An 11801-nucleotide genomic window follows, 5' to 3' on the forward strand; every position below is an offset into this window, starting at 1 on the left:
CACATCCTTCAGCATCATGATCACACTGAGAATCTTTGGTGGCAAGTTGCCAATTTGTCTGCTCATAAATTGACAAATGACAGTTGCTATGTTTGTGGACTGGTGCCGCATGCCACACCCACTCAATCAGTTTTTATTCCATATCCAGTCCCTTTGAATACCACTTTGTGGACTCTGATCATGGGTAATAGATTACACCCTAGGAACATTACTTGGCCACACCAGCGCCCTCCCCTCTCCTGGAGGAGACCAGCTGAGTTTTCCAGCAACACAAACTCCACTTGTGTTTCATCCAGAACTGTCTTCCGCTTAAGGGATCGTACAAATCCATATTCTTCTCCACCTCTTTGTTTTCAGCGAAATGGGACAGATGCACTATTCTTTTTAGGACACACTCTAGGTTGTCAGCGTATCATTTCAGCCTCATGTATATCCTCACCTTGCCCCAAACGCTCTGACCCGTTCACTTTAAATCCTCGTGATTTATTCCCTGATAGTTCTCCCTCTACAGAGTGGGCCTCAGGAGTCGTTGTGTTTAACCTTACAGCTCTCTTACCTTTTCCTGACCTTCCTATGTACAATAATTCTGTTCTTAACACCATTTGGTCTTATATCCCATCAGATACCGGCTTTGGATGTCCTCAGAACATGGTTTGGACATGTGGCAGACACTCTTATATTTACCTTCCTGTCAATTGGTCTGGAACATGTTATCTGGCTTATCTGCTCCCTGATGTCTCTGCGTTTACTCTAACCCCAAATGGTACATTGCGGCCTTTTCCCGAACCCTTTCATCACCCCCATCGTGTTAAACGCGGTATCTTCTCTCCACAGATGAAAGGATTTATGATGGCTTTGCCCTGGTGGGGGGTTGGGGAACTAGCATGGACTGTGGAAGATCTATCAATCTCTTTGGAAAATTTAACCTCTCTGGTGGATTCTGGGTTTAGCTTGCTGCAAAAGGAAGTCCAAGCCTTGAGAATAATGTCCCTACAAAACCGGATGGCCCTCGATTTTCTACTAGCTGCACAAGGTGGCACTTGCGCTCTGATTGGAGATCAATGTTGTACTTTTGTCCCTGATACATCTACTAACTTGTCTGTGATTCATGATGCCCTTACTGATCTCTGGGACACCCTACACGACCGCAACAATGCTAGTTTGCCCTCTAAGGAGTGGGATTTCTGGAACTGGCTTACTAGTGGTTCCTGGATCTTGGTTCTGACCAGGGTTACTACTCTCCTGACTATATTTCTCTTGTGTGTTCTAGTTGTTTTTTGCTGTGTTCTTCCTCTGATCAAATGTACGCTTAACAGAACATTTAATTTCCATGTTCATCATTATACCCCAGAGGATATCACTCCCTATTATGACAGTGGTGATTTGGAATTCCTTGAGTGAATTTTTCTTTATTCTTTAATTGTGATTAATATGTTACATTTTAATCAAAGGGGTGGATTGTAATGGAAAATTTATTCATATACCCTTATAGTTTGTAGGTTACACTTTGTATGTCTGTGTATTTAGATAAGAACTCCTTCTCACACCTTCCCCCCTCTCTCATCCCCTTTGTATGTCTGTGTATTTAGATAAGAACTCCTTCTCACACCTCCCCCCCCCCTTTCTCATCCCCCCAACAGATGTTGAGAGTTTAATGAGCTTCCTCCTTTGCACCCTTCACTCCGTAACATTTGTTAACAGCTATGTGAGAAATTTAAAACAATGACCTCCTACTGTGATGTTATCAGCTCATGCCTGGTATATTAACTAAGCTCACTTGTATCTGGCAGACTCTCGCAGACAAACTCCTTGGACTGTGTGACTCTCATTGCCGGCCGGCTCTTAATAAAACTACTTTGTTCGATTCTCACTTAGTGTGTGATCTTTGATAACTAAAAATTCCACAACATCAGCAGCACTTGGTAAGGCCCCTCCCACCATGGGCTGGACCAGGTTTTGCGCTTGATGACTTTAATGAAGACCCAGTCTCCTGGTTTCACCAGCTCAGGAAGGTCCTGTAAGGGAATAAAATCGGAGGGCAATAAACTTGCATTGATTACATCTTTTTGCTGCAGAACTTTCCTCATGTAGTCTGCTAAAGTGTTTTCATCATTAGCATGCTGTAAGTCTTTAGAAAACACTGGTAGTCTGTAAGGTCTGCCATGAATGAGATTAGTTTGTTCACAAAGTGTGGTCCATTGTCACTATAGATTATTTCTGGAATACCATGGTTAGGTATAATGTGTTTACAAATAGCTTTTGCCACAGTCAGTGCATCAGCATGTTTAGCTGGGACTATTTCAACCCATTTAGAATAAGCATCAATCATTACCAGACAGTATTTATGTGGTCCGCTCTGGTTTAGTTCAATAAAGTCCATGTGGAGTGTCTGAAAAGGATATTTTGGTTCAGGGAACCTGCCCCTCTGTGGTCTCGTGTTGCCTTGTGGGTTATGTTTAATACAGATCACCCAGGATTTACAAAAGTTTTTTAAGTAAGATTTTAATCCAAAGGCTGTGAACTGCTTCTCTATAATGTCACTCATCCCCCCTGTTGACACATGACATACACCATGTGTCACCAATGCTGCTGCTTTAAATAAAGATTTTGGGAGAACAGGTTTACCATTAAGTTCATAAAGTCCCGTTATCTGACTTGTAGCTGCTCCTTTAGTAAGCCAGAGTTGTTTCTCTGTCTTAGACGCTGCTTCCTGCATGTCGCCCAGCACCGTGTGGTCAATAAAGACCCTCTGCTGCTCAGCAGAGTAGAGATCATTGACCCCAAATTGCCCTGCTGCTGCTTGCTTCGCGGTTGCATCTGCAAACCTGTTTCTTGTTGATACGTCATCATGTCCAACAGGGCTGTTTTAAGCTGTTGCTGATACGGGCCTTTTTCGTCAGTATCATAGGGAATGCCACTGTGTATTTTAAATTCTTTCTCAAACCGTATGCGGAAATCATCCACTTCTTCATTTGGCTTCTGTTTTACAGCTGCAAGGTGGCTGTAATTAGCCATTTTCTTAAAGGCAACACGCACACGGTCAAAAAGTGCATCTAGCTGAGTTTTATAGGCTCCAGTTATGTCACCATCTGCTGGGTAGGGGCTCGCAAACTTCAAACAGGAAAACACATCAGCATACAACACTTTATGACCCTTATCACACAGAGCTGTGACCACCACATCCTGTCCTCTGCAGAGTGGGTGAGACCGCAAATCATTACCCATCCTTAAGGGAGAAACTTTAAACTGTTAACTTTAAACTGTCAACTTCTGCTTGGCTCTAACAATAACGAAAACAAAATAGGGCCTAGGATGGAGCCTTGAGAAACCCCATAACTAAGTTGGGCCTCAGAAGAAGAGAAATGCCCAAGATGGACTGAAAAGTTTCTCTTTTTTAAATAGGACTCAAACCATTTGAGTACAATACCATTAATTCCTATAGACTGTTGCAGGCTCATTAAAAGAATGTCATGATCCACCGTATCAAAGGCTGCAGTAATATGAGGCCAGATCAGTCTCAATAGGAATGAACTCACGCCAGGTTTTTCACAAATGCACATGCTCTGGTTTGCATTTGTATTTCAGAATCGGAAATGCACACTTGCTGTTTCACAAATGCACATGCTCTGGTTTGCATTTGTATTTCAGAATCGGAAATGCACACTTGCTGTTTCACAAATGCACATGCTCTGATTCACAAATATAATTTTGAGGCACACTTGTAAGATTATACGAATTGCTGAACGTGCATTTACGAACTGCTTCTCATTTGTGAACATCTCTGCATTCGTGAGAGAATTCTCTGCGGTGGATTTTGAGACTCCCCTGACGTCGCAGGGTAACGAATGTCACCATTGGTTGACTTTTATCGAATTAACAATTACATGATTTACAACGAGGGAATGTAAGATAAATGTGTTACTTACAGGTTGTGATTGTTGCGTCTCCTCCATGTCTGCCCGCTAGTTGGACTTGAACTACCATGCTCAAATAGCTTTGCCACAGGTTTAAAAGTATGGAGAAAATGTAAGGAGCAGTATGATTGGCTGAATGCAAACACACCTGATTGACTGATGAATCTGTCAATCACACTCGGAAATTTGATTGACAGATTAGTCAACCAATGGTGACATTCGTTACCCTGCGACGTCAGGGGAGTCTCAAAATCCACCGCAGAGAATTCTCTCACGAATGCAGAGATGTTCACAAATGAGAAGCAGTTCGTAAATGCACGTTCAGCAATTCGTATAATCTTACAAGTGTGCCTCAAAATTATATTTGTGAATCAGAGCATGTGCATTTGTGAAACAGCAAGTGTGCATTTCCGATTCTGAAATACAAATGCAAACCAGAGCATGTGCATTTGTGAAAAACCTGGCGTGAGTTCATTCCTATTGAGACTGATCTGGCCTCATACAGTAAGGTCAAGTAGGATTAAAACAGCAGAGGCTCCAGTATTAGCAGCTAAAAATAAATCATTGCACACCCTAAGAAGGGCTATTTCGGTGCTATGACATGGCCTAAAACCAGACTGGAATTTTTCATAAAGATCATAAAGTTTTAGATAATCCTGTAACTGATAGTAAACAACTTTCTCTAAAATTTTGGAGAGAAAAGGAAGCTTGGAAATTGGCCTATAATTTGAAAGAACGGTAGGATCCAGGTTATTCTTTTTAAGAAGGGGTTGCACAGCAGCATGTTTTAGAGCAGATGGAACACAACCCAAAGTAAGCGAAGAATTAACAAAGTTAACAATCCAGGGACCTACAGCACACAATACCTCCTTCAGGAGTCGAGGTGGAATAGAATCACCAGGACAGTGTGAAGGCCTCAGATGTTGCACTATTTCAGATATCTGACAGATAATCACAGGTTCAAAATGTTCAAGCACAGCAGAAGACACCGTCAACACAGCAGGATCCGGTGAGCAAAATGAGGGTGAGCATCTAACAGCACTCACTTTCTCTATAAAGAATTTTAAAAATCTTTCACACAATACAATAGATGGAGTCAGAGGAGATGAATCATATGGATTCAATAGAGAGTTCAAGGAGTTAAAAAGAATTCGAGGCTTACTGATGTTCACAGACACTAAGTTTGAAATAAACTGGGTCTTAGAATTCTTTACAGCATCCTGATATTCAGATAAAGCATTTTTTAATATCTCTAAGGACACATGACGCCTGTCCTTCTTCCATTTCCTCTCCGCCCTCCGAGTGATGCGTCTGAGCGCACGGGTGTGATCATTGAGCCACGGCTGTACAGCTGGTTTACAGCGTAAAATCCTGACAGGGGCAATGGAATCTAAAATATCAGAACACAGGGAGTTGAACTCCTCCAGAAGTCTATCCACATCTCCATGCTGTTGTAACTCCACAGATGGAAGGGGGACTTAGTAAAGGCAGCGGAAAAAAGGACTGCCGTCTGTGCAGTGATCAGGTGTATTGAGCATGTATCTAAAATATGATATTAAAAATAAAGGAAAACAACAAAAAAATACCTTCGAATACTAACTTAGCTAATATTACTCTATTATTAAAACCAGGAAAATACCCCAAACTTCCTTCCAGTTACCGTCCAAATATCATTAATAAAGGTAGATATTAAAATAATCAGCAAAGCTCTGGCCAGAAGGATAGAAAAAAATAACCCGGATAATAATACATCCTGACCAAACAGGCTTTATTAAAGGTAGACATTCCTCTACTTATATGTGCAGGTAACATAACAGATTATTCTACCCTACATAATCTGGAATCCACACTCATTTCTTTAGAAAAAGCATTTGACCAAGTAAACTGGAAATTTTTATTTGCAACATTACACAAATTTGGGTTTGGGTCATCTTTCATAGACTGGATAAAAATATTTTACAACAACCCAAATGCATGTGTGAAGACCAATGATCGAACTTCTCCAAAATTCGGTTTGCAAAAAGGCACCAGGCAGGGCTACCCGTTTTCTCCTAAAACATAAATAGTTGGCATATCATTAACTTCCCTCTCTCACACCTATCTTCTCACACCAAAAGATAAAAAAAAAAAAAAAAAAAAAAAAAAAAAAAAAAGAAAAAAGAGATTATTCACCCATGCACATGCATTAACAGAAAATAACTTACTGGTATTTCACATTTTGTGGGAAGTCAGACATTATGGGTGAAAGAAGCAACACTTGTTTACTGCATTCAGATAAATTATTTATTGGTTCTCTAATGCTGGAACTTTTTTCTATTTTTCTTTTCTTCTTCGTTTCCTGAGTTTGGAACCTGGTGGTGTTGTTCTGGCTAGCTTCATGGTTTGCTGCACTATTTAACACGCCATGCGTTCCTATTCCACACTTCTTAAGATTATAACGATGAGTGTCCTTAAAATGTTTTCTTTCTGAGCTGCTGGACTTTTACAGGTAAGATCAATTATAATCAATAATCAATTAGATTTAAATTTAAAAATAAGCTCTTTGTCCACTCTCCTTCTATCACCTATTTCTGTATGTTTACTCTGTATTCTTGGTTTTGAAAGGCTGTGACTGTGTATTTAAAAATGTGAATGTAAATGCTTTAGTTTTTTTTTTTTTCTTCTTCTTCTTTGTTTTTAGGAATTATGGCAGAACATCTAAAAGCAACATATTATGTTCTCAGAAACAACTGTGTGTTTGAATGTCAGTAAAAATCCTCCATATACCTATGGTAAATGGGAATTCTCTGGTAAAATTATTTATTCTGAGAGAGGCATCAATCCCAGCAACAAAGGGAAAGCACGGCCTGGTCGCAGAAACTTCTCACTTTGTATTAAAATGTTAACTGACACCAGTATCTATAAAGTGGTTATAATTCAGTATCTGAGACATATCAAGTCTTCATCCAAGGTAGGTCCTTTTGCAGTACTTTGTGTTTAGCCTGTACTATACATGGATTTTCTTTATTTATATGTCTGTACGGAATATTGACCTGGTAGAAAGTGCAAATAAATCTTTGCTGTCTTTACAAGACATTACAAATGATGATTTTTTTACACTGCAACTTTAAAAGTAGTCAATCCTCATTTCCTCACATATCTTAAATGAAACATAAAACACACATCTGAACGTTTGATGACTGTCTTGTGTTTACAGCTGGCAGCCAGAGGAGGGCGCCATTATATCATGATTGTATCTGATTGTTTGGTTGTTGCAGACATGGTTCCCCGACCAGTGATGACGATGATGTCAGAGCACCACTCCAACCTGACTGAGGGATCCTGCAGCGTCATAGTAAACTGCTCCATCCAGGACAACTTGCTGTGGTCCGTCTGTGATGAAAACGGCTGCAGACCACCTCAGAAGTCATTCCACAATTTCAACATCACCGTCTTCGCTGAGAACAGAACTGTTGTCTGCAGTGGCAACAACCATGTTAGCACAAATAACATCACAGAGAGGATGGAGGCAGCTTGTAAGTGTTGGAGTAAGCAGAAGTTGACAGTTTAAAGTTTCCTCCCTTAAGCTTGGGTAATGATTTGCGGTCTCACCTGCTCTGCAGAGAACAGGATGTGGCGGTCACTGCTCCGTGTGATAAGGTTCATGAAGTGATGTATGCTGATGTGTTTTCCTGTTTGAACTTTGCTTGCTCTACTGAAGTGCGAAATCTGCTCAATAAAGAGGCTGCGCTGGGGTTGAGACTTCGGAGTTGACACCAGACACTCTCTGAGTGCTGAACCACTGTCTCTCCCCATCGCGATGAAGCTGACCTCACTCTGAGTTCTTTGTGTCTTATTTTATGATAGAAAAATACCCATCAGTAAGTTTCATCAGTTAGCTGGAAATTTAAATAAGCTGTTGGTTTATCATTCATGCATTTGTGTGAAGTTCAACTTCAAGTTCATTTCTTTATATCATGGCTATTTTCTTGAAATCCTCATTATTTAATTCAGTGTTTCTAAATCCTGGTCCTTGGAGACCCCTATCCTGCATGTTTTGGAGGTTTCCAGCTCCAGCACACCTGATTCAGACTAATCAAACTGCTCATCAAGGTCTTTGCTAATAAGTCATTTATGTGATTGAGGTCTGTTAATGTATGGAAACTTGGCTATGTTCCTAAGATAAAAGCAAGCTGTTCTTGATACCTGCCTAATATGGGAGAGAAAAGAATGTTCTTGGTGAAAGATAACACCCAGGTTTTTCACAGTGCTACTAGAAACAAAAACAATAACAATGACTTCAGTTTCTGTTGAATTTAAAGGAATAAAATTCCTGCTCATCCAGGATTTGATGTCATCAATGCAATGCTGTAGTTGATTTAACTAAGATTCTTTTGATTTCAGTGATAGGTATAAGTGGATATCATCAGCATAACAATGGAAATTGATGTTATGATTTCTGATGATGTTGCCAAGAGGCAGCATGTAGAGAGAGAGAAGAGAACTGAACTGAGACCAGAACCTTTGGGAATACCGTGGGTGACTCGGGTTTGTGTGGAGGATACATTGTTTACATCTACTAACTGGGTTTGAGCCAGGCCAAAGCTAAATTTTTTATCCAGATCATATTTAATCTCAAGCTAATGCTGAAAAACACATGCTTGCTGTTATTTCTTCCAGGCTTGACTACTGTAATGCCATTTAGTATGTTGTCCAAATACTTACCTCAAAATCCTTCAATCTGCTTATGTCTCTGCAGCCAGAATTTTGACTGGTTCAGACAAATATGACTACATTTCACAAGTACTAGCCTCCCTCCACTGGCTATCTGTCAAATTTAGAATACAGTATACAGTAAAATAGTTCTCACCTACAAAGTCCGTCGTAATTTAGGCACATCTTATCAAAAAACATCATTTTACTGTAATAACCACAATGAAAACCTGCCTGCCTATAAAAAGATTTTTTTTTTATTAAGATTAATCAATTCGAGCAAAGCACATGGAGGCGTAACAGCTGGAAGGAGGAGGAACGTGGTGCCGTGTTAAACTGACAGGGGATATTTTAATACTTTGGCGGTCTGCACACAGGTCCACATCTGTCCTTGCCCAACTTAAAAACAACTGCACAACTGTGCCATTGAGGAACATTGAATGAGTCCAGGTTAAAAACTGAGAGAACCTTTTAACTCAGTGTGTTTATCTGGTTGTAAATTATTTGATTGCATGAAATAATTGGTGGGTCCTGCTGGACCAAACATACCTCCATGGGCGGGTTTCTGCATGATAAAGTTTGGGAACCCCTCTTAAAGTTGGACAGTCTCTTATCTGCCAAAGTTGAGTTGATTTTGTTATTTTCTAATGTTACATAAAATGTTACATAAATCACATCAGGTATATATATATATATATATATATATATATATATATATATATATATATATATATATATATATATATATATATATATATATATATATATATATATATATATATATATGTTTTGCTTCCTCACCTAGTTTCATTTTTTCATTCGTTTCACCTGTTCCTTATAAGTCACTGAGTGCATTTATACCTCTCATTTTTCAGTTTCTTTCATCAGATTCTTGTGGTATTTTCCCATCATGTGGTCCCTGAGTTTTTTTGTTTTTTGTTTTTGGTTTTGTTCATTAAAACTTGTTCCTGCACCCGTCTTCCTCCTGAGTCCTGCTATTGGGTCTTCACCACACTGTGGCAGACAGATGGGTGGGTGGGTATGTAGATTATTTATTGTGTTGTATAAAATAATGTTTTATTTAGTTTCCTTCATTTGTGATATGATTGGCTGGAGCCCCACAACAACAAGACGATACAATTAACCCTTTAAGGACCTGCTCTGCTATTAGGTTTTCCATCTTTCTTTTCCATCAGTCTGTTTTGCACTTATCAAACACACCTTCCATTCTGAGAAGTACATTTAAGTTGCAAAGGTTTTTCTTTTTTTTGTTATTTAATTTTTTTTTTTTTATCTTACTCTTTTCCATCCTCTGCTTCTGTTCCCTAAACTATGCTGCACACTGCCTACAGATTCAATAAATGTCTTCAAATAGTTGTTGTTGTGAATCTCTGAAAATGAAACATGTAATAAATATCTGACCTGACTTTACCTTTTAATCTTAAGTGGTTAGATATTAGTTCCTGTTTATGCATTTCCTGATAGTTGCTGTCTGACACCACACAGGAAAACAGTCACTGTTTTCCCTGCACTGCAGTTTTATGCTCAGCAATGTCGTTGTTGTAGAAATGTCTTCACTCAACAATGATGTTGACCCCATTGCTGCAAAAGTGAAGTGTGTGGATGCTGAAAAATGTTACCAAAGTGTTTGTCACTACACTAACGTGTCCATACTGACTTGCAGTGACATACAGTGAGTTTCATGGCTGGTGAGGGACTCATACCTTTGGAGTCAGATTTACAATTGTAAGAATTCAATATCTCTTTAACTGGCAGCATGCATGTTAACAACTGGAAATGTTTCATATGTCATCAGCATTCCTCTCTCTCACTCACACACCAACACAAACATACACAGGCATATATTACTGTTTCTGTCTGTCGGTGTTTAAAGTGTCAAATAATAAAGTGTGTTTTTTAAGGTAAAAGCAGAAGAAAAACTACTTATCCAACTAACAAAATGATCACATTACCTTATTTATAATGTTGTATTAAAAAATATTCTGGCTTTTTGTTATTTAAAAAAGTATTTCTTTGAGGATTGGCTGCAATCTGCTCCTCTTCTGGCTCACAACTTCTGTAGGTTGCACCTGAAATCCAAGAATAGATGACAATTAACCAACTTTAAAGGCATCAAAAATAAATGCTAAGGGTGATTAAAGGTGAATTCAAACCAACTGTTGAGAAGGTCCCATAGGTTGTCGTGCTCCTCTGTAGCTCCAAATCCAAAGTTTATATGGTTTCAGTTTTAAAGTCTGCTTTTTGCAAAGCTCTATAAAAGATAACAATATAAAGAAAAGGAAACATAGCCTACCGGTCATGTTGAAGGCACAGACCGCTGTGTTCTCATAGTATAAGCACATTCAGTAGTTACCCTGGCAATGGTGTCTCACCCAGATGTTTGATTCGTTAAAGTCTTGAGGAGATGGCTCAAATAGATCTCTTCTAGGCGTGGGAGGGCGGAGCTAATAATCCACTGAGCAGTCTTGATGACCTGCTGCAGTTCTTTCTTCTCAGATGCAGCTGGCATACCAAACTGTATATTATCAGGTCAGGACACTCTCTACTGTGCAGTGGTAGAAGTTTTTCAGCAGAGATAGAGAGAGCTTATTCCTCCTCAGCGTTCTCAAGAAAAAGAGACGCTACTGGGCTACTAGTGTGGTCCTCTAGTTCTGGAAGTCAATGATGATTTCTTTTGTCTTCTTACTGTTGAGGTTAAGGTGGTTGTCACTGCACCAGGCTGTGAGTGCTTGGACCTCCTCTCTGTATGGTGCCCCGTCATCGCTGCTGATCAGCCCCACAACGGTTGTATCATCTGCAAATTTGATGAGGGTGTTAGAGCCACAGGTGGCAACTCAGTCATAAGTTTTTGACATTTTGGCTGAAGCAACATATTCAAACAATGCTTGCAACACTTCCAGTTCATAAGATCGAGGCAGAATCTAGCAGACAGGCTAACATCATAGTATAACATCACAACCTTCAAGTTTTATTTAGGGCTGTCAAAATTAATGCATTAATGCAAAGAGATAAATCTGTGGAATTAATGCCTTATTTTTACTTTTTTGCATTAACGCATAAATGACAAAGTGATTATTCATGCCATAGTAAAATCCAAACTTGGTATTATCTCGGAGAGAGAAGCTGATTTTGGACATGTAGGTGCCACAGCAATAATCCGAAACCACCAAAAAC

At 39.4% G+C, this 11801-nt stretch overlaps 1 protein-coding gene across 1 annotated transcript in view; it reads right to left on the reverse strand.

The window, feature by feature from the left end:
- The window catches only part of LOC121639986 (Fc receptor-like protein 5), a 907115-nt gene that overhangs the window by 250585 nt on the left and 644729 nt on the right, over nucleotides 1-11801 (reverse strand). The window lies entirely within an intron of this gene.

This window comes from Melanotaenia boesemani, chromosome 5 (genome assembly GCF_017639745.1).
Source record: "Melanotaenia boesemani isolate fMelBoe1 chromosome 5, fMelBoe1.pri, whole genome shotgun sequence".
Classification (NCBI taxonomy): domain Eukaryota; kingdom Metazoa; phylum Chordata; class Actinopteri; order Atheriniformes; family Melanotaeniidae; genus Melanotaenia; species Melanotaenia boesemani.